The 20388-nt window shown below is 38.1% G+C and overlaps 1 protein-coding gene across 2 annotated transcripts in view; it reads right to left on the reverse strand.

Annotated features, from left to right (window-relative positions):
- The window catches only part of MYOM2 (myomesin 2), a 178996-nt gene extending 158955 nt beyond the window's left edge, over window positions 1-20041 (reverse strand). For both annotated transcript variants that reach the window (XM_089679521.1, XM_089679520.1), the window contains exon 1: window positions 19890-20041. The gene's annotated coding sequence lies outside the window, so the exon portion shown is untranslated. The remainder of the gene's footprint in view (window positions 1-19889) is intronic.
- Window positions 20042-20388: the final 347 nt, after the last annotated feature.

Consider the following 20388-nt stretch of genomic DNA (forward strand, 5'->3'; position numbering starts at 1 on the left):
TGTGGGGGCTGCATTGATTTTCTTCTAGTTTGTTTCCTTTATTTTCACCTGGTGATCCAGCCAATAAGGCTGTTTTTTTTAACTGTCTTTAACAAAACAAGCTGTCCAGTAAAAGTGGCAGAGGTTTGAGACAAACCATTTTTGGTCACCTTTTAATTTATGAAAAACTATTTTCCCAAAAGGAAAAATAAACTGTTCCTGTTACTGCTTAAAAAAGTGTTAGCTGGAGTTTAGCTTTAATTTGTTAGTCAAGTTCTTCTAAATCTGCTAGTGTATACATCCCTACTCTTCCTACAGGGTGACAATACTGCTCTCCAAAGGTGTATCCATTGTTCCTCCATCCAGAATGGAGAGATCCTAAGACAAAATGGGGTTGTTTTACTAAAACTGGAGAGTACAAAATCTGGTGCAGCTGTGTATGGTAGCCAAGCTTGTTCAATTATGCTTTGACAAAAAACCTGGTGCCTGAATCTACCTGAATCTGTTGTCTGAGACTGTCACTGAGTCTGTCAGGATGAGTATTGACTAAGGTTTGGAGGAGGATCCAGCTTGTAGGATAAATTAAAATAAAAAAGCAAAATCAGTAGACATTTTTTGAGACAGGATGTCTCCTTGTGTAGGAAGTAATCAAGATGTGAAAAAAGACTTTTAGTTTTGGAGAAGGCCTATGGAAGTTTGGAGGAGTAAAAAGCATACTGTGGTATATCCTAAAATGCACACTATTTTTCTCTCTCATCCTCTACCTGAATGCATTGTAATTGGGTGTCAGGCAAAGAGGGAGGCTGTTTAGAGTCAGATCAGGGGAGGGTAAGTGTGTGTTTAAGCATCATTAAGAAGGGACCAGGTTGGGAAAGAGGTCCTGACTGCTCACTTCTCTCTATTCATGACAACCACACAGCTGCTTTAAGCCCAAACACCTGCAGACACCTGACGTGTTCCCATATCAGTACCTATAAAATAATAAACAATAGCGCCACTCTGCTTAATAATCTATAAGCATCTAAACACCCCGAACGATTACACAGAAAACAATAAAATTATGCGATTTATAACCCAAGCAGTATAAATTTGTGAAAGCTCAAATAAAGTATATTAAAAATTCCAAAAAGTCCTTTGGAACTTTTGCAGGTGAAATTATATTTGACTTCTGACACTAAAACTCCAGTGCTGCAGGCATCAAAGCACACCATGTTCCACCTCAGTGCTTGCTGTTCCCTCACCTTAAATTATGGGCCCTAAAGAATTACAGGTCAGATGTGCATAGCCCCTTCCATCTAGGGTAACATGGGCTCAATGTCAATTCCACCATTTCTGCACTTCTGCTAATATAAGTGTCTTCTCCTTTAAGGGACCAAGATACCACTTGCCAGCTGCAATATACTCGAAAGAGACAAACAGACCACTATGAGACAGAATTTCTTAAAAAAAAAAATGTTTTACTCAAAGTAATGCACTCGCCTGATAAAATACCATTAATAGCATTAAAAAGCAATCACTCAAATTACCGCAATACTCAGTCAGAGCTACACTTCTAGTAGCATGGAGCTGGGTGATGTCATCGCAAATCCTTCAGCAGTGACTCTGAAGCATCCTTTGTCAACCTGTGGCTCCATAGTGCACTAAGTGCCTCTGTGACACCTGCCTCTATGCTCAACCCCTTCTGCAGCATTCCTGAATTTCCTGAGCAGACAGTTCAGCTCCCCTTATAGAACAGAACCATTGTCTATGACAATAACATTTGTTTTTTTTCTCTTACATTTTTCTGAGATTATGTTGTAAGCCCACTAAGCAATATTTGTTTTTTTACAATCATCTAAGAGCAAATGCTTGCCTGGGTGCTAACTAATTTGATATTTCATAATATAATACTTTTGTAAAAATGAGACTACTTTTATCAGTTAAGGTGTCATGCAGACAGACATTGTTAGATTTTAGCTTGTAATCTTAGCTTGTAAAAACTAGCCTCAAGTACATTAAATTCATAAAGCATTTAAAAGGCCTTGGGAAGCTTTCATGAAACCCTTCAAGTACTTTTCAGCTTCAGGCAAGGAATGCAGAATGCAGATCACAACGAGTGTGCTTTCTGTAGTACTGATGAGCTTAAATGAAATTGCTAAGCATTTGTCCAACCTGTGTTTATTCCAAAAAAATCTTTATACATTCAACATAGCAGATGATGCCAATGAGAGTTAAAAGAAAGTGAACTGTGGAAGCTTTGCCCTATAAAAGACAGGCAGAGGAGAAAGGTCTAGTCACCAGTATTTCTTGTGTTCTCCCTGCAGCTGAAATTATCAATTACTGATTTACCATGTTCTGCATTGAGTCTCTGAACAAAGGCTGCCATTTTTTAAGAGGTAGGACTTTGTTTCCTCATGTGAACGCTTTCAGTAAGGAGAAGAGTGAATAGCACAGTAGTGTCATCACCAAATTTTGCTCCAAATATGCTAAGACAACAGTCAGAGTCAGCAGTGCCTTAGTTTTCACACTGTAGATATGCAAGGTGTGTCTAAAACATTTGGTGAATGGTGTCAGGAAACAAACAAAACAGAAGATACAAACAAATTACCTTTATTGGCCTATAAAATAATTGCCATCCTTCACAACACACTTTTGGCAACGTTCATAAAGCTTCTGGAAACTTTGTAGCAACCGTTTCAAAGCTTCCTCGTAGAATATAGTGTTCATGGGTTGACCCAAAGGAACAAACTCCTTGGATGGATGATGCCATTGTTGGCAAAGAACACAATCAGCCTTATCTTGACCTGGACTTTTGCAGGCAACTCTTTTTGAGTCGTGGGGAAGACGGTGAATGCCATTACATCAATTGCCACTTAGATTCCAGATCGGACTGGTGGCACTAGGTCCCATCCCTTGTGACGGTGGTTCACATAAAGGATGGATCCTGGTCACACATGGTAATGAAATCTCCAGAGGTTTCCATTAATTTTGCTTTCTGTTCATCTGTCAGCTTGGGGAACAGATCTTCCGCTTGCCCAAATCTTTGCAGGTGATGGTGCGCACCGTGTACTTGCTAGTGCCCAATTCCTCTGCCATCATTTGTAGAGTCAGTCACTGATCTCATGCCAGCATTTGTCGCACTCGCTCGACCTAGGGTTCTGCTTGTTCTGCTTGTTGATGGCCGACATGAACATGGCTCATCCTCTGTTGTTTCCTTCCTGTCGAAAAAGTGTTTGAACCAATTGTAAACACATTTTGTGCTCATGGCTTCCGTCCCATACACTTGCACCAACATTTCATGCGTTTCCATCGCTGTTTTCCCCAATTTGTAGCAGAACTTCGCTCGAATGTTCACTCGTTGCTCCATTGCACTGTGACCCTGCCTCTCACACAGATTATGTTGGACTGCCTGCAGTGGGTTTACCTAACAGTCACGTGTACTCTAGGTAGTGCTTCTCGATAGCTCTGGATAGCCATGTGCTTGTGTGCAAACCTGGCCCATGTTGCTGTTTAGATATCTGACTATTCCCCAAACTTTTTAGACACACCTCTTATAGCTATGAGGCCACATGTAAAGGATGCATAGACACCCTCACATACCAGGAAGTGTACTGCTTTTTTTCAGAAATAATTTCAGAAAAAATTCAGTATATATATAAGTTACTGTGTTGACCATGATCTCTAGATGTTACCCATATTTTATTAATCCTTACTTTTTCATTTACATTTCAATAAACTAAAGTTTAAAACTACCTACAACTAAGAAAAAAGTTTCAGCTGGAGTAGGCCTTTTAAAAAAACATGGATAAAATCCTACATCAAAATATTCCTTCAGAAAACATTGCTCATTGCTACAGTATAAGATGGATGAACCCACCCCCCCCTGCATACCCCAGTGGAAACAGTTAATAAATCAGATTATATCTTACAAGAAAGTTTCATAGTACTTTGTGTGAAAGAAAAAATGATGTCCTTTTACATTTCATAAAATTTGGGACTTTATCTAGGATAGAACCATTATGGCCTTCCTAATGTAATCTTGGAAAGTGACTGTAAGTTTACTTCAAATATTGTACAATAGTTGACCAAATGTTGGTTATGTTATAATGAGCTTTATGGCCTTCTTTTTTTCTTTTTAATAATTTCTGTTTATTAGTTTTGGTGATTATGTCTTTTTGCATGTTTTGTTTTCAAACTCATACGCTCCCTCACACTTGCAGGACGAGGTTGGGGAGGCTTCTTGCCAGAGGATCTTCCAGTCCTCCCTTCACTCTTTTTCCCTTTTAGTTACTTTTACCCCACCCCAACCCCCTACCCTCACCCATCTCCCTACCCTTCTTCCATCCCCCCCCCCAAAATTATTTTATTTTTATGTTTAAAAAAAAACAAAACATTTCTCTCTCCCCTCCGTCCTTATCCTCTCTATTTGCCCCTTTTTTTTGGGGCGCTTCTCCTACCTTTGGCCATTGCCTAAGATCCCTGGTTTGGCACCTTCATGTTTTGCACACCCCTTCAATATCTAGCAAATGCCCTTCCCTTTCCACGAGTGAGCTACTGCCAGCCTTTCTCTCAAGCTATACTGTTCCTGCTTCCTTGCTTTGTCCACCTCTGACACACTAGGTTGGTCTTTGCTCACCAGTAGTTGGCACACCCCAGTGTTTGGTGGCACTGACCGGATAATAGATGCTTAAAGCTTATTTTACCACGCTTTGTTATAATGCTAGCAAATGATCAGTGGCTGTAATGCTCATAAGACACCTGGATGATCATTTTGAGGTATCTCTTTATCAAACTTGATCTAGTCCTGAGATTATTACTATGCATGCCTGTTTTGTTCCTTTTTTTCCTGCATTGTAAACCCTGTAAATGACTGTAAGTTCACTTCAATTAGTGTATTTGACCAATTGTTGGTTATGTTATAATGGCTAACTTGAGACTACTGAACAGTATTGTTTAAAAGAAAAGTGAAACTTTGACTTAAAACCTCCTACCACTACCCCCCCCCCCCCAACCCCCCAAACTATACTAAGTAAAAACCTTACAACCCAGGTACTTACCACATTCCACAGCAAATATGTAGTGCTGTTCTGCCTGCCAGAAATATCCCATAGACTTGAATTGGACATACCCATACCATTACATTAAACTTAAGTAAGGCATTTTGGAATGAATGCAATTAAATTAACTCTCTATTTCAGTCTGTGGTCATTTTTTTGGTGGCCCTGTGAGTGCCATTGTGTCACTGCCCGTTTTTCTCACCACATTTGTAGTATCCATAATCAAATATCACTAGCACATCCTGATCACCTTATAAAAGCTGACTTTATTAGAATAGATGAGGGAAGCAATGCTTACATGTTTCAGACAAACTGATCATTAGTCATAGTGCAGGTCTTTTTCGGCGTTCTAAGATGAATTGAGCTGTCATACCCATAACGCGCAGTTGATTGCTACAACAGAAAAAGGCTAGCACAAGGGGATATTTTTGTGTATTATCGACTACCAATGTTTCATACAGCATCAAGCTCATGGAAATGACTTATGGCTGTTATACAAATGGTGAGGCACATGAACATAGGGGGTATTGAACTGTGCGTGACATGCTTGATTTCTCTTGTGAATACAGCAGAGAGGAAGATCGCCAGACATACGTTGAATAATAGATGTACATGCTGGGTGATTATTTGTTTCATTTGTAATCACTGATTACATTTTCTATATGCCATAGATTAGGTATTAGCTCATACACGTATAAATAGTGTAGAGTCACTGTACGAAACATTGATAGCATGTACCTTATTAATACACTAGCACAAAAGTCAATTTTAGAACAGATGGAAGGCATACAGCATTGAATGTAAGGACATGTGTGAAAATTATGGTTTAAAAGTTATAGGAAAGAGTTTTGAATTTTCTAAATTGCCTATGAATAAAAGTGTGAAACATTCCAGACTTGGTGCAGACTCAGAATTCATGCCTATTCCCACATGGTAGGCTCTACTGTATTTGAGTCTCTCCTTCCAATCAAAAGTAGATTACCAAACCAAGCTGTTAGAACTTATTCAGGAGGCATAGATTAAAGTGGTATTAACCCCAAAAGCAAACATTTATTATATTGCAGCTTACCAATTCTTAGATGTGATGACTATATTCAATTTGTTTTTTAGGCTTTTTTTCTACTTTCATCTGGTGAACCAGACAGAAAGTCTGTTGTTTTATAAAAGCTCAAACAATTTTTACAGCATGATCAGCTTTTATTTATTCATGTAAAACCTTTATCCCAAAAAGAAAAAAAATGTTTGCTATAACTGATTATAAAGTGTGAGCTGGAGTTTGGCTTCAATTAGTTACTGTTCTAAAATCTGCTAATGTATTTATCTTTTCCACCCAAACTGACAATGCTGCTGTCTGCTGTGCCTCATGTCCTTATTCCTCCAAAGTGGTGTCTCAATAATACTGGAGGTGTGTTTCTAGCCAGATCACCAGGTGAAAACAAAGGGAAAAAGCCAAAGAAAAGAAAACTAATGCAGCCACAACATCTAATGATTGGCAAGCTGCAATATATTACATTTGTGTTTTGGATTTAATACAGCTTTAATACAGCTGTAAAAGTCTTTTGGAAATAGAAATCACACTCAGAAGCAGGTCAAAAGAAACCACAAGAAAGCAGTCCAGTTCAGAACACTGCAATACTGGATTCTAGAGCCTTCCCAAAGATCACCCAAACACAATTGCTTTGGTATACAGCAAAGTCTGGTAACAGTTGGGGTAGTGATTCACTCTGTACCCAGTAGGGTTTGATAGCCTATTAAACACAGTAGGTATAATAGTGACATTTCTTGTTTCATTTGAACTGGACAAAATATTGGACAAAAAAGGCCTAATTTATTTGACCTGGAAATGGGAGCAGATACCTGTCAAAATTCAGGTGCCCGCTCCCCCCGCCCCCCCAAAGTCCATTTTAAGTCCATTAAACTTACAATTCCCACAACTATACACATTCACAAATATAGTATATATAGACACAGCACAGTAAAGCCTTTTTAAACAGAAAGTATTCATGTGTCTCACTACATGACATATTCAAAAATAAGAGGCTTCTTCCTCATTTCAGGACAGTAGGTGGAGCCATAAAAAACTTTGCTTTACTTCCCATTGGCTAGATGCACATCCAGAATTGGTGTATAGCGTAACAATAATTCTGTGACTAATATTACAGAGCCATTTATTCCAAACTGCTTTCAGCTATTTCAGGCTATTCGGCCATCATCAGTACAGTGTATGCTGACCATGGCTTCTATGAAGCAGGATTTGGGACCCAACAACAGTATAATTCTCCTAATTTTGAGATATACACTCACCGGTCACTTTATTAGGTACACCTGTTCAATTGCTTGGTAACACAAATTGCTAATCAGCCAATCACATGGAAGCAACTCAATGCATTTAGCATCTAGACGTGGTAAAGACAACTTGTTGACGTTCAAACCGAGCATCAGAATAGGGAAGAAAGGGGATTTAAGTGACTTTGGACGTGGCATGGCTGTTGGTGCCAGACAGGCTGATCTGAGTATTTAAAAAACTGCTAATCTTCTGGGATTTTCACACACAACGATCTCTAGGGTTTACAGAGAATGGTCCAAAAAAGAGAAAATATCTAGTGAACGGCAGGAATGGAAAAAATGCCTGATTGATGTCAGAGAAGAATGGACAGATGGTAGGATCAGAATTTGGCATAAACAATTTGAAAGTGTGGATCCATCCTGCCTTGTATCAACAGCTCAGGCTGGTGGTGCTGGTGGTGTAATGGTGTGGGGGATATTTTCTTGGCACTAGCAAGGTGTACCTAATAAAATGGCCGGTGAGTGTATAATTTAATGAAACATGTGAATATGTTCTGTTTTAACTGTGCTACATATTGAATGAGTGAGGGATTTCAGATAGCTTCATTCCTTTTTTTACTACAACCTGTATGATTATTTGTCTTATACTGTCATAAACATATATAGGAAAACACATTTTAAATACATGCATGAGTAAGCATTAAACAGTATATGACCCATACACTCCCCATACCGTGTAGGTAATTCACACATCAATGAATCTGGGATAAATTATGCATGCTCAATGAAAAATTTCAAGAACAAAAATAGAACTCTAAAAATTTGTTTTTGCAGCATTGTGTAATATAATGAAGCTAACTTCTAACTGACTGTTATGGACAATGGCATATCTTGATATCCTCTCGTTTTATTTAAATAACCTCCATTGGGATCCCTATCCAACTATTCATAACATCAACAAGCCACTGGATTATAGTATTTGATACCCCAGATCCTCTGGGGAAACCCTGCTACATAAAATAACAAGAAGAACCAATAACGTGTTGATCCTTATAATCCATTTGTGTCCTTATAATCCCTAGTTTCAGATATACTTTGGAGTAGCGCATTGCTTGAATACGATCCAAAGTCATCACGAAAGGACCTCAAACCTTCAAAGAAAGATCATGTGCATGCAATTTATTCATGTGTATGCAAGTGCTTCAAAATTAAACTAATATAACTTTTAATAATATTGTGGCCAAATAAATTTTGTATACACAAATCTACTTGTATAAGGGCCCGTTCACACAATCCATTTTGGACTGAAGAGCGATGGAGTGCAGTGGACAGGGTGATGAGTGTTTTATAACATTACAGAGCTCCCTTCTTTTCTTTCAACTTTTTGTAAATTGTACAAGTGACACTTCATTCATGTCACTGCACAGCAGCACAGCAGAAACATGCAGGGCCATCCCGAGAGGTACGATATAATGCAAACATGTTGCATAATATCACGCAGCACTGGACACAACGAAATACTGCAATGTGGCATAAATATGACACATAGAAAACATTTTTTTCTGTATTGTCATTGCATTTACTGGTGTGAACATGCCCAAAAGCTGAAAGATAGCCTGAAAGCCCATAGCATGTGTTAGAGTGGAGTACTACAGTAGTAACCAGAAGTGTTAAAAATAAAAGATTTACATCATTGCTGGTTATACTTTGCACTAGGGTTTCTGATAAAAAAAACAATAGTCAAATAAAAAGATGGATATTTACTTTTCATACCCTTTTATTAGGGATCAGAGTGGATGATTGGTTGTTCAGTGCTCAGTCTGCTCTGTACTAGGATTCAATCCATATGGAACGTGTGCGCTCTCCCTTAAGCTGGTTCCCTCCCATAATCCAAAAACATACTGGTAAGTTAAAGATCTAGATCTAGTGATCAGCAAATACTTTTGTTTTATAACATCAGCATTGTAATAACAATACAAATATTAGTTATATTTGACATTCCAGGTTAAGCTTATATGAATCATCTCCTTTCATGTTTTGAGAGCTGCCTGCCTGCTTTTAACTGACATTTGATGTAGAACTATAAGTAAAACTATAGTTTGGGCAATGATATCACTGCCATCCCTTCCCCATTGCTTGCATGACTACTGGCCAAGTAAGTTAACGTGCTGGCGGCGGTTGCTAGGGATGCAGTGGGTGGCAAACAAGAAAAAATATGGGGATTCAGCTTTGACTCATCATTTGCCAGCACATGCGTACACTGCAGAAACTGAATGGCCAGAAAGCGCGACTCTCCGTCTCTTGGTCTGAGCAGCAGAGAATTGAAGATTTTGATACCAAAACAGACTTAGATACATACATCAGTTACGTTTTAAAATAAAATTTAGTTACATAGTTGGTAAGATTGAATAAAGACACCAGTCCATCCACTTCAGTGTGTGTGTGTGTGTGTGCGCTGTATACGGTTGTATTACTATCATTTCGCATATCCATGTATATTGCTCTAACAGTAAAAAAACCCATTACAAAATCTAAAGTTAAACTGCTTCTCATCCAACTTCATTGAGTGGCCATGTCTTTTGTTAAGCAAACTGAGTCTAATTCATTTTCTCCGTATGCTAGAAACACAATTTAGATATTTGTATATTATGATCATTTTTTACCTTAACCCCTTTGTGCCTGAGGGTAAAACAAATCTTAAAGCCTAAGCACAATTTTGCAACTTTGACATGTGTTAGCAAAACCATACATGTCATCACAACTACTTTGCTCATCCAGGTAGATTATACCTTGTTTTTTTAAGGACAAATTCGGATTTCGTTTGGTGATAACTGGTAATGGATATCTCCTAATTTTTTTTATTACCAAAGGAAAACTGGCCCAAAATAGTTAAAAAACCAAACAATTTTTTTTCAATTTAGCTGTATATTTTTTGCTACTACCATAACCTAGCACCAAAGAACAACCCAAAATAATTTCTCCTTCTCCTAGCAATCGCTATGATACCACAGCTGTGTATGTTAGTTGTTGTTTGTACCCATAGTACAGCCCACAAACAACAGTGCACACTCCCAGCAGAAAGACAGGTATGCAAATTAGCGGCCCCATGGAAAAAAGCCCAGTTCTGTGAGGCCGCTAATTTCCATGTGGTCAGCATCAAGGGTTAAGCATCTCTTCTCCGGGGAGAATAAGTTGAATGTATGTAGGCATTCCTCATAACTGAGGTCTTCCAGTCCTCTTATGAACTTTGTTGCCCTTTTCTGAACTCTTTCCAGTTTCAGCACATCCTTCCAGAAGACCAGAAATGGACGGCATATGTGGCTGATCTCTTGAGTAAATACCCTTTTTAATGCATGCTAATAGTCTGCTAGTGTTGCTTGCTACAGCTTGCATGTCATTTTTGAGACTGATCTACCAAATCCTTTTCCATCCTCTATTCCCCCAGAGGTTCCCCACCAGTGAGCAACTTTCACTCATATTTTTAGCCACCAAGTGCATTGCTTTACATTTTTCAACATTAAACCTCATTTGCCATGTGGTTACCCATGCCTTTTTTTCTACTGAGATTTTCTTGTAAAGTTGTTATATCCTGCTTAGCTTTGTATCATCAGCAAATATTGAGATTGAATTGTTTATGCCAACCTCAATGTCAGTTATGAACAAATCATTTATGAACAAGTAAAACAGAATTGGTCCCAGGACAGAGTCTTGGGGTAGCCCAATTACAACTCCAGACCATTCAAAAATTATGCTATTTATCTCTTTGGACACACTCCTGCAACCAGTTCTCTATCCAGGTACATACACTATCGTCAATGACAGCAGACCTCATTTTGTAAATTAAAGCAGAGCTCCACCCAAAAGGGGAAGTTCCGCTTTAAAGATTGGTCCCCCGCTCCACATTAAGGATTGGCAACTTTGAGGAGCGGGGCTGGAATAGGTATCCGCTCCCACTTCCTCTGCGATCACCTAGGTGATCGGAAACGGACGTTGTCCTTCTACCCTCCCTCCCCGAAGTCTTGTGGGACACGTGACAGGTCCCAGAAGACAACAGGGCCATTCAGGAAGTGCAGCGCTAATCGCGCATGCGCAGTGGGCACCCGGCTGTGAAGCTGCAAGCTGCCACAGCCGGGTACCCACACTGAAGATGCCGGCCTCCTGGAATACAGGACGGCCGGTGAAATGGGCAGCGGCGGGGGCAATGCAGGATCATGGGACAGGGGAGTGGCTGTTTTTTAAAAGTCAGCAGCTACTGTTTTTGTAGCTGCTGACTTTTATTTTTTTACAGAGTGAGTGGAACTCCACTTTAAGCATTTATGGGGTACTGTATCAAATGCTTTGGTGAAATCCAGGTACACCACATCCACAGACCTTTCCCTATTCACATTACAGCTCACTTCCTCATAGAATGTTAACAGGTTGGCCTGGCAATAACTATCTTTCATAAATCCAGGCTGGTTACTACTTTAATCATCAAATTCTTAGATGTTATCTCTTATCATTCCCTCTGATGTTTACATGCTTCCTTTTTTTTCACGATTGGTACTACATTTGCTTTTCATTTTTAGTGACACCTTTAAATTGCATTTTCTATATCAGCCAAGACTTCTGTTTATTTCTACTAGCTATTTACCACTATATGAATGAATAGGACTTTTATGAAAATTGGAAAGTGATACAAAATATACACAAGCTACATATTGCAGCTACCACTCTTGGAACAAGCTACATCATGACAAAAAGGACCAGACAAATGTGTACCTACCCTAACAACTCCACCCTGACAAAACATTAAACTTTTAGACTGTGGAATATAAAAACAGGTGCACAAAATTATGTATATACAATAATGTATGCTGGTTAGATTTTTTTTTTACATGGATATTTTTTTGATGTTGCTAAATTATTACCTTTTTTCTTTAAAGACACCACATTCAGAATTTACTGTATGCCTCCTAGATTTACACAAGGACAAAATTATTTTCTGCTCCCGAGTCTCTTCCACTTGTGACATGTGTTAGGTATGATAATATCCAAACCAGCCTTTGCAGCTGTTCCAAACATTCAGCATGGTTGCTAAGACTTCCATCCACATAAGCGCTTACACAAAATCTTTCTTCGTCAAAAGAGACTGACTTAGACATGCACTGCTAATATTGCAAGGCAAGCGTCTGCTACTATGTCGCTTTAAACTATGTTGTTTCCCAAACTCAAAGCCAATAACACATGTGCAATGTTACTTTAGTTATGCAGATGCATGAAGATTAGGTTATAATCCTATATCCCTTATAGAGCATCAAAATAAACAGTTTTTTCTTAAATAGTAAAATTCAGAAAACCTCAAAAATATATTTTTAGTGTTCATTTGTTTTTAGGCATAATGTGAACATTCTCAGAATTAAGAGAAAACAGAAGTGTTCAACATTTTGGCACCTTCTATTTAAACCTACAATTCTATCCATAGCAGAAATTTCCAAGTAGTTGTGAGTGTTTAATAAAGCATTGGACCTGGAAACAGCAGGTTTTTATGCAAAATGCTATACTAAAGTCTGGTTATATTTGGTGTAATACATTGATACTTTTTTATATTTTTATTAGCAAATACAGTATATTAGGCATTAAACATTGTGTTATTCTATATTATTTAATTAATGAATTCCAAAGTTATTAAATTGTGTACCGATTTTAAAAAATCCTTAAATACACAGCTGTGCCTTTCTAAATACACATAATTTGGACACTAAAAATTAAGTATATCTCTTTCTTATAGAAGTTAAGGGATTTCTAGTGGCAGTCATATATCAATCATACAGCATCATATTTACTAAAGTAGTACACTCTAGAAGGTGTTTGTTAGGGTTCAGGCAAATCTATATTTTTATTTTGAAATTTCTTTGAACATGACTGGGTATATGAAGTAAATACAATATAAGATGAAAATAACTTCTTTAGTAAATTTGCCCTATTTTGTTAATAAGAATGTTGTTATATATAGAAACTTGTATGAGCTATTGTGTCTGTCCTGTTCACTCATCACTTATCTGCATCCTAAAATGTCATGCTGTACCATATCCATATGTCACTGAGATCAGCTGGTTTGAAAGTCAGCATCAAGATTCCGTTACACTCTCAGCTATCAGATGGGCCTAGGCCCAACTTTAGACATACTGTAGTTAGAGCATTATAATAACATTTCCTGAAGCATCCAATGACTTCTCTTCACATATCATGGCAAAACTTTCTTCTTAACACAGTTCTAAGGTGCTGAAGAACCTTCTCTGAACACAGAACTCTTGCTGCTCTTGCTGGGGACCCTTAACTCAGCTTCTTGTCATAGACAGTATGAGAACCATCAGCTCAAGATGCTCCAGTAGGCACAAAGGACAGCTCACTAAACATCCCTCAAGTCCCAAGCAGAGCCCAGCACCTTCTCTTTACATGTCCAGCAGTGCCACAGAGCTCAGTGTTTTCCCAGACACATTGCAGCAGAAACAACAAAAAGTCCTCACTGATTTGTGAAGACAGAAAAATATAGCATTTATTGAAGAAAAGTAAAAATACCAACTGTAATTCGTTAGCTGCAAATTGGCCCTGGTGCTCATATAATCTCATAGCAAATAACTTTTTCTAATGCAGGCCATAGATGGGGAGAAAAACGGCAGATTTTTCTTTTAAAAAACGAAAATTCGGTCGTTCAAGCGGCCGACGTTGCCATCAATGGTAAAAAAAAATCGGCCGATTTTCATCCCTTCTACAGCCAGCAAAAAGTGTCCCTGAAGAGAGCTCTGCTATTTCTGACAGTTCCTTGACATTTACAGCGGTTGAAACATTGTATCTATTTATTTCCATTTAGGATACAGATGTTTTTATTCGGAAACAAATAGATACAATGTTTCAACCGCTGTAAATGTGAAGGAACTGTCAGAGAACTGTCAGAAATAGCGGAGCTCTCTGCAGAGACACTTTTTGCTGGACTGGAATTATTCTTATTTTCATCCTACTTCTTCTTCTTCTTCTTCTTCATCCTCATCCTCTTCTTCTTCTTCTTCTTCTTCTTCTTCATCCTCATCCTCTTCTTCTTCTTCATCCTCATCCTCTTCTTCATCCTCATCCTCATCTTCTTCTTCTTCATCCTCATCCTCTTCTTCTTCATCCTCATCCTCTTCTTCTTCTTCTTCTTTTTCATCCTCATCCTCTTCTTCATCCTCATCCTCTTCTTCTTCATCATCATCATCATCCTCTTCTTCTTCATCATCCTCTTCTTCTTCTTCTTCATCCTCATCCTCTTCTTCTTCTTCCTCATCCTCTTCTTCTTCTTCATCATCATCCTCATCCTCTTCTTCTTCATCATCCTCATCCTCCTCCTCTTCTTCTTCTTCTTCTTCATCCTCATCCTCTTCTTCATCCTCATCCTCTTCATCCTCATCCTCTTCTTCTTCATCCTCTTCTTCTTCTTCTTCATCCTCATCCTCTTCTTCTTCTTCTTCATTCTCATCCTCTTCTTCTTCATCCTCATCCTCTTCTTCTTCATCCTCTTCTTCTTCCTCTTCTTCATCCTCTTCTTCATCCTCTTCCTCTTCTTCTGTTTCTTCTTTTTGTCTTCCTCTTGCAGGTCACTGCTCATGCGCAGTTTTTTTATCGGTAAAAAATCGGCCGATTCGCCCACTAATTGCCGCGAAAATCGGCCGATCGGCAAAATCGGCCGATTTTTTTCCAACTTTACCGAAAAAAAAAAACGGCCAAAATACCGAAAATCGGCCGACCAAATCGCCCACTAACGATCCGAAAATCGGCCGATTTTATTTTCGGCCGAAAAATCGGCAGATTTTCGACTCATCTATGGCCTGCATAAGAGTCTTGCTTATAACAAAATAATCTCCAAGAGTGAGTGTTGTTCTTTAGCTCTTTCTGTTGGGGAAAATGCAAAGGATAGCTTTCATGATGTCAGAAAGTAAATGTAAGAATCTTAAGATCAAACTGTCATTCTCTGATTTTCAGTTTATATACTGCAGCAGTGCAACTGAACCTATTCGGCTTCACTCCAAGTCCCTCGCCCAGAACAGCAGCTCAAAATAAAAAACTGCATCTTGTAACACAGCTAGTCAGTTTGTGATAGGTTCCCTTTAAAATCAAAGCAAATGCACACATTTATTTTAATGACTCAGGGCTAGGAATACTTAACCAAATTGCTAATTTTATTAGGTAAATATACTTGTACAAACTGTGACTTTTTAACAACTTACAACTATGTATGGGTGCTAAACACTTTCAATACCAATAAACATCTGAGAAAGCTAGCAAAGGAAAGTACATGATGCCTGCTCATTAGCAATATCCTTTTAGGTCCAGCAACACATAATCACTCATTACACCATAACTTCAATGGCACTGTATTTATTGGCCCACAATTAAGAGTGACACAAAACTTTTCATTCCAGGCAAACAATGTTGCTTCCAGTTATACTGCTTGAGATTATCTAGTGTGATTATTTGGACCTCATTTATAGTCCAGTATCAAATATGTAAGCCAAGATCTTCAGTACTGGACAACAATCTAAGCATGCAATTTTTAGTAAAATGTTTACAATCTCAGTGAAATATTTAATTCAAACATACAACAAAGTTTGTGGCAAATTGTTTTTAATTTTCCTTTAGAACTCATTTGCACCTTAATGCACGCATTAACATGTGTTGCATTGATGTGTGCTCATGTGTATTTTACTTTGTTCTCGGTTTGTTTTTTTATAAAGAATAGTATTGACCTAAATTACAGGCCAATGCACCAAAAGTGTATCACACAGGCCTTTTTTAATTCACTACATAGAAAATAAAATATAAAAATCCACTGGTTCTATTGAAAATTATTATCTTTCTCCTATCCAAGTATTTTCCCTGTCTTGAAATTTTTAGCAAAATGATTTACAACTTTTTCAGAGTCAATGAACTCTAAGCTGATGGGCTATAAAAACAATACACAATAAATAAACCATGTAGTATCAATTTATACTGTAACAACCGTTTTATTGACCCTGATCCACCAGAATTAGCTTTAGGACCTGAGTGCTCACAGCCAGATATCTCAAGTTTGGCTATGCTTGTATAAGTCCAAATCTGAATCTCAAATTCAGAACTGAATGTCCTGTTTGGTTATTGACACCTGGATATGTACCATCAACATACTCTTTCATAGTTGCCAACTTTTAAAAATAAGTAGGAGGGACACCAATGCACTAAAAGAAAAATACAGCAAGCAAAGCATACCACCCACAAGGGTGTAGGGGTATGTCCAATACAGTGGATGTGGTTGATCAAGTGGGTGTGGTTTTAGAGCATTTAACTTGTAGTGTCACATCTTTCTCCCTGGTTGACCATGTTTAAGACAAAATACTCCTCAGAGAAAATGGAAGAGAAAATGGGATTAAACTGGCCATCATTGGCATCAGTGAGGGTCAATAAGTCTTATTCCTGGTGTCAGTAGTGTTAAATAAGTAACCTTATTGGTATCAGTATAAGTAAAATAAGTCTCAATATTGGGATCAATGGAAAATAAGCAGGAGGATTGGGAACTTTTAGTCTGCGGGGGAAAAAGAACCAAATAAGGAACATATGGCACAGCATACATCATGAAGTGGTATGGAAAAAAATAATGTGCACTGCAGCGTACAGAATAAAAAAATGCACAGTCCAGCACACAGAATGAGGTAGGGTGGAATAAGGAATGTAGAACACAGTGTACGTAGTGCGGTGTGGAGTAGGAAATGTGCAGTGCAGAATCAGGTAGTACGGAAAAGGGAATATACATGTTCATTTGTCTGCTGCATATATGGGCAGATTCATACTAAAACACAAGCACTTTCAGACTCATTTTTGTGAGCTGAGGCAGCATATTATTAGTGGATGGGCTATAAACACACTTTAATGCATAGATAAGTCATATTTGTAGAGTGCCATGTAACTTTTTTTGTAAGCTAATATATTGCCAGACTAATGAGTTTTAACTGCAGATGATTGGACCTTGAAGAAGGGGACATACCCCGAAAGCTTGTCCTGAAAATTGTATGTTAGTGCAAATAAAAAAAGTATCACGGACAGTACTCAATTGTTTCAACTGCAGCACTGAGCACTCTACTCCATGCATGTAGGTGCAAGTCCATGTGGCTGCCTCTTGTAGGCCCTCGGGAGATGTGAGGCCCAGGTGTATCTTACACAAGGGCTTTTCCTTTAGGGGAAACAAGGGAACTCCAAAGTACAGCAGAAAAGAGATTTAAAAGCACTGTGAGTATTCATGCTATTTAGGACTTTGCTCCTAGTTCAGAAGAGGCTCCTGGGTATGGACAGGACAGAGTTTACACTTTTTTATGGTCCTAACTAAATACTTGTGACACTATAAGTAATAGCAATTTTGAAATATGTTTGTTCCATTGAACTGTGCCTGAAGTGGACCTTTACTCACTTTTATAACTTTTATGCATCTTATTTCCACCCCTCAATTAGTCAATCGAAATTTTTTAAGGGTGGGGGTTACCCTTTTTTGCAGAGCACAGGCGCAATTAAACTTTTCTCACCTAGGCAACAATGAGGCATCAAAGACTTCCTAGGCATCCAAGTAGGCTTTGAGGCTATATAGAACACATTGAGCATGTGCACTGGAGTGTCATCAGGGGCTAGCTGTGAGGGCCCAGACCGCCTTCTGATGATGTCATCAGGAACAAATCAGAGATCAAAATTAATCCCAGGAAGTGAAGTTCCACCTTAAGCCACCAAGTTGTAAATGTCTCTTTGTAAAAAAAAAAAAAAAAAAGATTCTTTGCTAACAAATTATGTTAAAGTAAATCTGCTAAAATGCAATCTTAAACTGACTGGAAATTCTGTGTCTGTAATGGGCTGGGAGCAAATGCGGAGTAGAAAGAGTGCTTTGCACTTTCATGGGCTCTGGTTCAGAATTTGATAGTTGGCTTTTGGTTTTGGGGTGCATGAGTTCCTGTTCTCCTGAAAAGTACAGTGTAACTTGTGCCCTGCTGTGCCCTGATTCATTGGAACCCTGGAGGCAAATGCTTCTAGCTACAGGTATGAAAAGAGGCCTTTTGATTTAAATATATCTGTGACCACACAGAAGCTGCTAAGACAGTTGACTTGGTCTCTGACCTCCTTTAACTGCCTGGTAAAGAAGATGGCCTTCCAGCAGGAAATGCCTTATCAACCTGCTGGAAGGATTGCTAACATAGCGTAGTCATATCCCAGCCACTAGGGTTGGCTGCCTTAACCGGTCAAACTGCATGCAGCTGTAGCCATTATAGCACAGCTGTCAAAATTCCTGGAACTAACCGGCAGAATTCATGACACTATGAATGGCCCAGCTATGTTATTAGTTAAATTTGGTGTCAGGAATTGTAAAACCCCTTTCAGTTTTGTACTCATTGTGGAAATTTCTCTTTACTTCCTGTCCTGTAGACAGAACAGGAATTGAGAGGAAGTCTTTGCAAAGTAGAAATTGCAATTTGCCTTGTACACAGTTGCCACTGGAAAAAGTATCTCCATAGAAACACTTTCCCTCTATTCTTTTTCCAGAGATTCAAATGTTGAATTCTCCCTCACTTTCAGTCCTGGTAACAGTGGTCATCAGCATAAAAAGAGAACCAACTGACAGAAGACCTAACCCTCCACCATTTTTATCAAATTTCAAGAAAGAAAAAAGTTTCCACTTTAGATACACTTTAAGAAGGTAATGCAAACAGTGTGCAAAGTACAGAAACCCACAGTAACAAGACTTTATCATAGTCCTCTTCATTTTTTAGCTTTTAAGAAAAATGAAAAGATGAATGCTAAGGGATAACACAATTTTTTTTTCCCCAAGTAGCTAATTTTAAGCCACTTTAACTGCATAAAGTAACTTCCATCAAGCACACCCATGTTCTTTTATGGATTCACCCTGGTATTTCAGGAAACATAATAGATAGTGTGAGTAAATGTATAATTTGGCAAATTAAACAGTTGTACCCATAGTACATATATTAATACAGTTTATTATAAAGCATAGAAAATATTTCTATATTTGTTCATCCCACAGATCCTACTTGGATGTTCTGCAGTGAAATATCAGAATACGTAGTTGAAATGCATGGCATTTGCCTAATAATCCCATATTGCTAGCAATTGCCATGTAATGCCTTTAATACCACTTTGGAAGTGTCAGTTTATTAGCTATCTGGCTTGTATTCAAGGTGCTGAAGTACATGGATTTTTATAGTAAAATCTTAGAGAGCTAAGAGAGCTCATTAGATGATTCAGAGGCTTACAATAAATGCTTTTGAAAGGCTGCCATTCATTTTCTTCTGTCTATATATTTCATGTCTCATTTTCACCCTCTAAAAACACCCTAAAGACGTAAGCAAAAATTAATTTGCATTAGACTTAACGTCATTGATTACTTAGATGCTGCCTATTCACCTCTGCACTAATACACAATGGAAGGACATGCAAAATTTAAATTCAGAACAGTGTCATAACCAAATGACATAACCACTGAACAGTAATTAGATGCAATAGACTTTCACACTAAAGTAAATTCATAGATGAAAACTAACTTACCAGTGATGAGAGGAGAACTAAAACCTTCCAAGCAGGGTATTGCAGAGTCTGTGTTAACCTACTAACCAGATCCTGGGTGATGAAAACAAAAATAATATCTATCTGTAAAGGAATGCTGCAGCCCTTCCATCCCATGTATGGCAAAGCATGATGCTATATATAGCTGCCATGGAGTTGGACTACCACACTTTTAGGTCATCCTGATAAAGTATATCTTAACTCTAAGCATATTAGTTCACGTCTTGGTAGTTTATCAATGCATAGGCTATTACAAGATTTATTTTGTAGGCTGTCATTTCAATAATAAATTTATTATTATCGTTCTGTTAGAAACTTACATTTCTAACACAAACATTTTGTATGCTAATGTCTATCTATCTATCTATCTATCTATCTATCTATCTATCTATCTATCTATCATCCATCTTGCTAGATATAAGAAGCATTGTTATTATTATCTTATTTATTTATCTGTTTATTTATATTAGTTACTTATAGA

Source organism: Staurois parvus, unplaced genomic scaffold (genome assembly GCF_062004578.1).
Source record: "Staurois parvus isolate SC_StPar_1 unplaced genomic scaffold, SC_StPar_1.0 ptg000226l, whole genome shotgun sequence".
NCBI lineage: Eukaryota > Metazoa > Chordata > Amphibia > Anura > Ranidae > Staurois > Staurois parvus.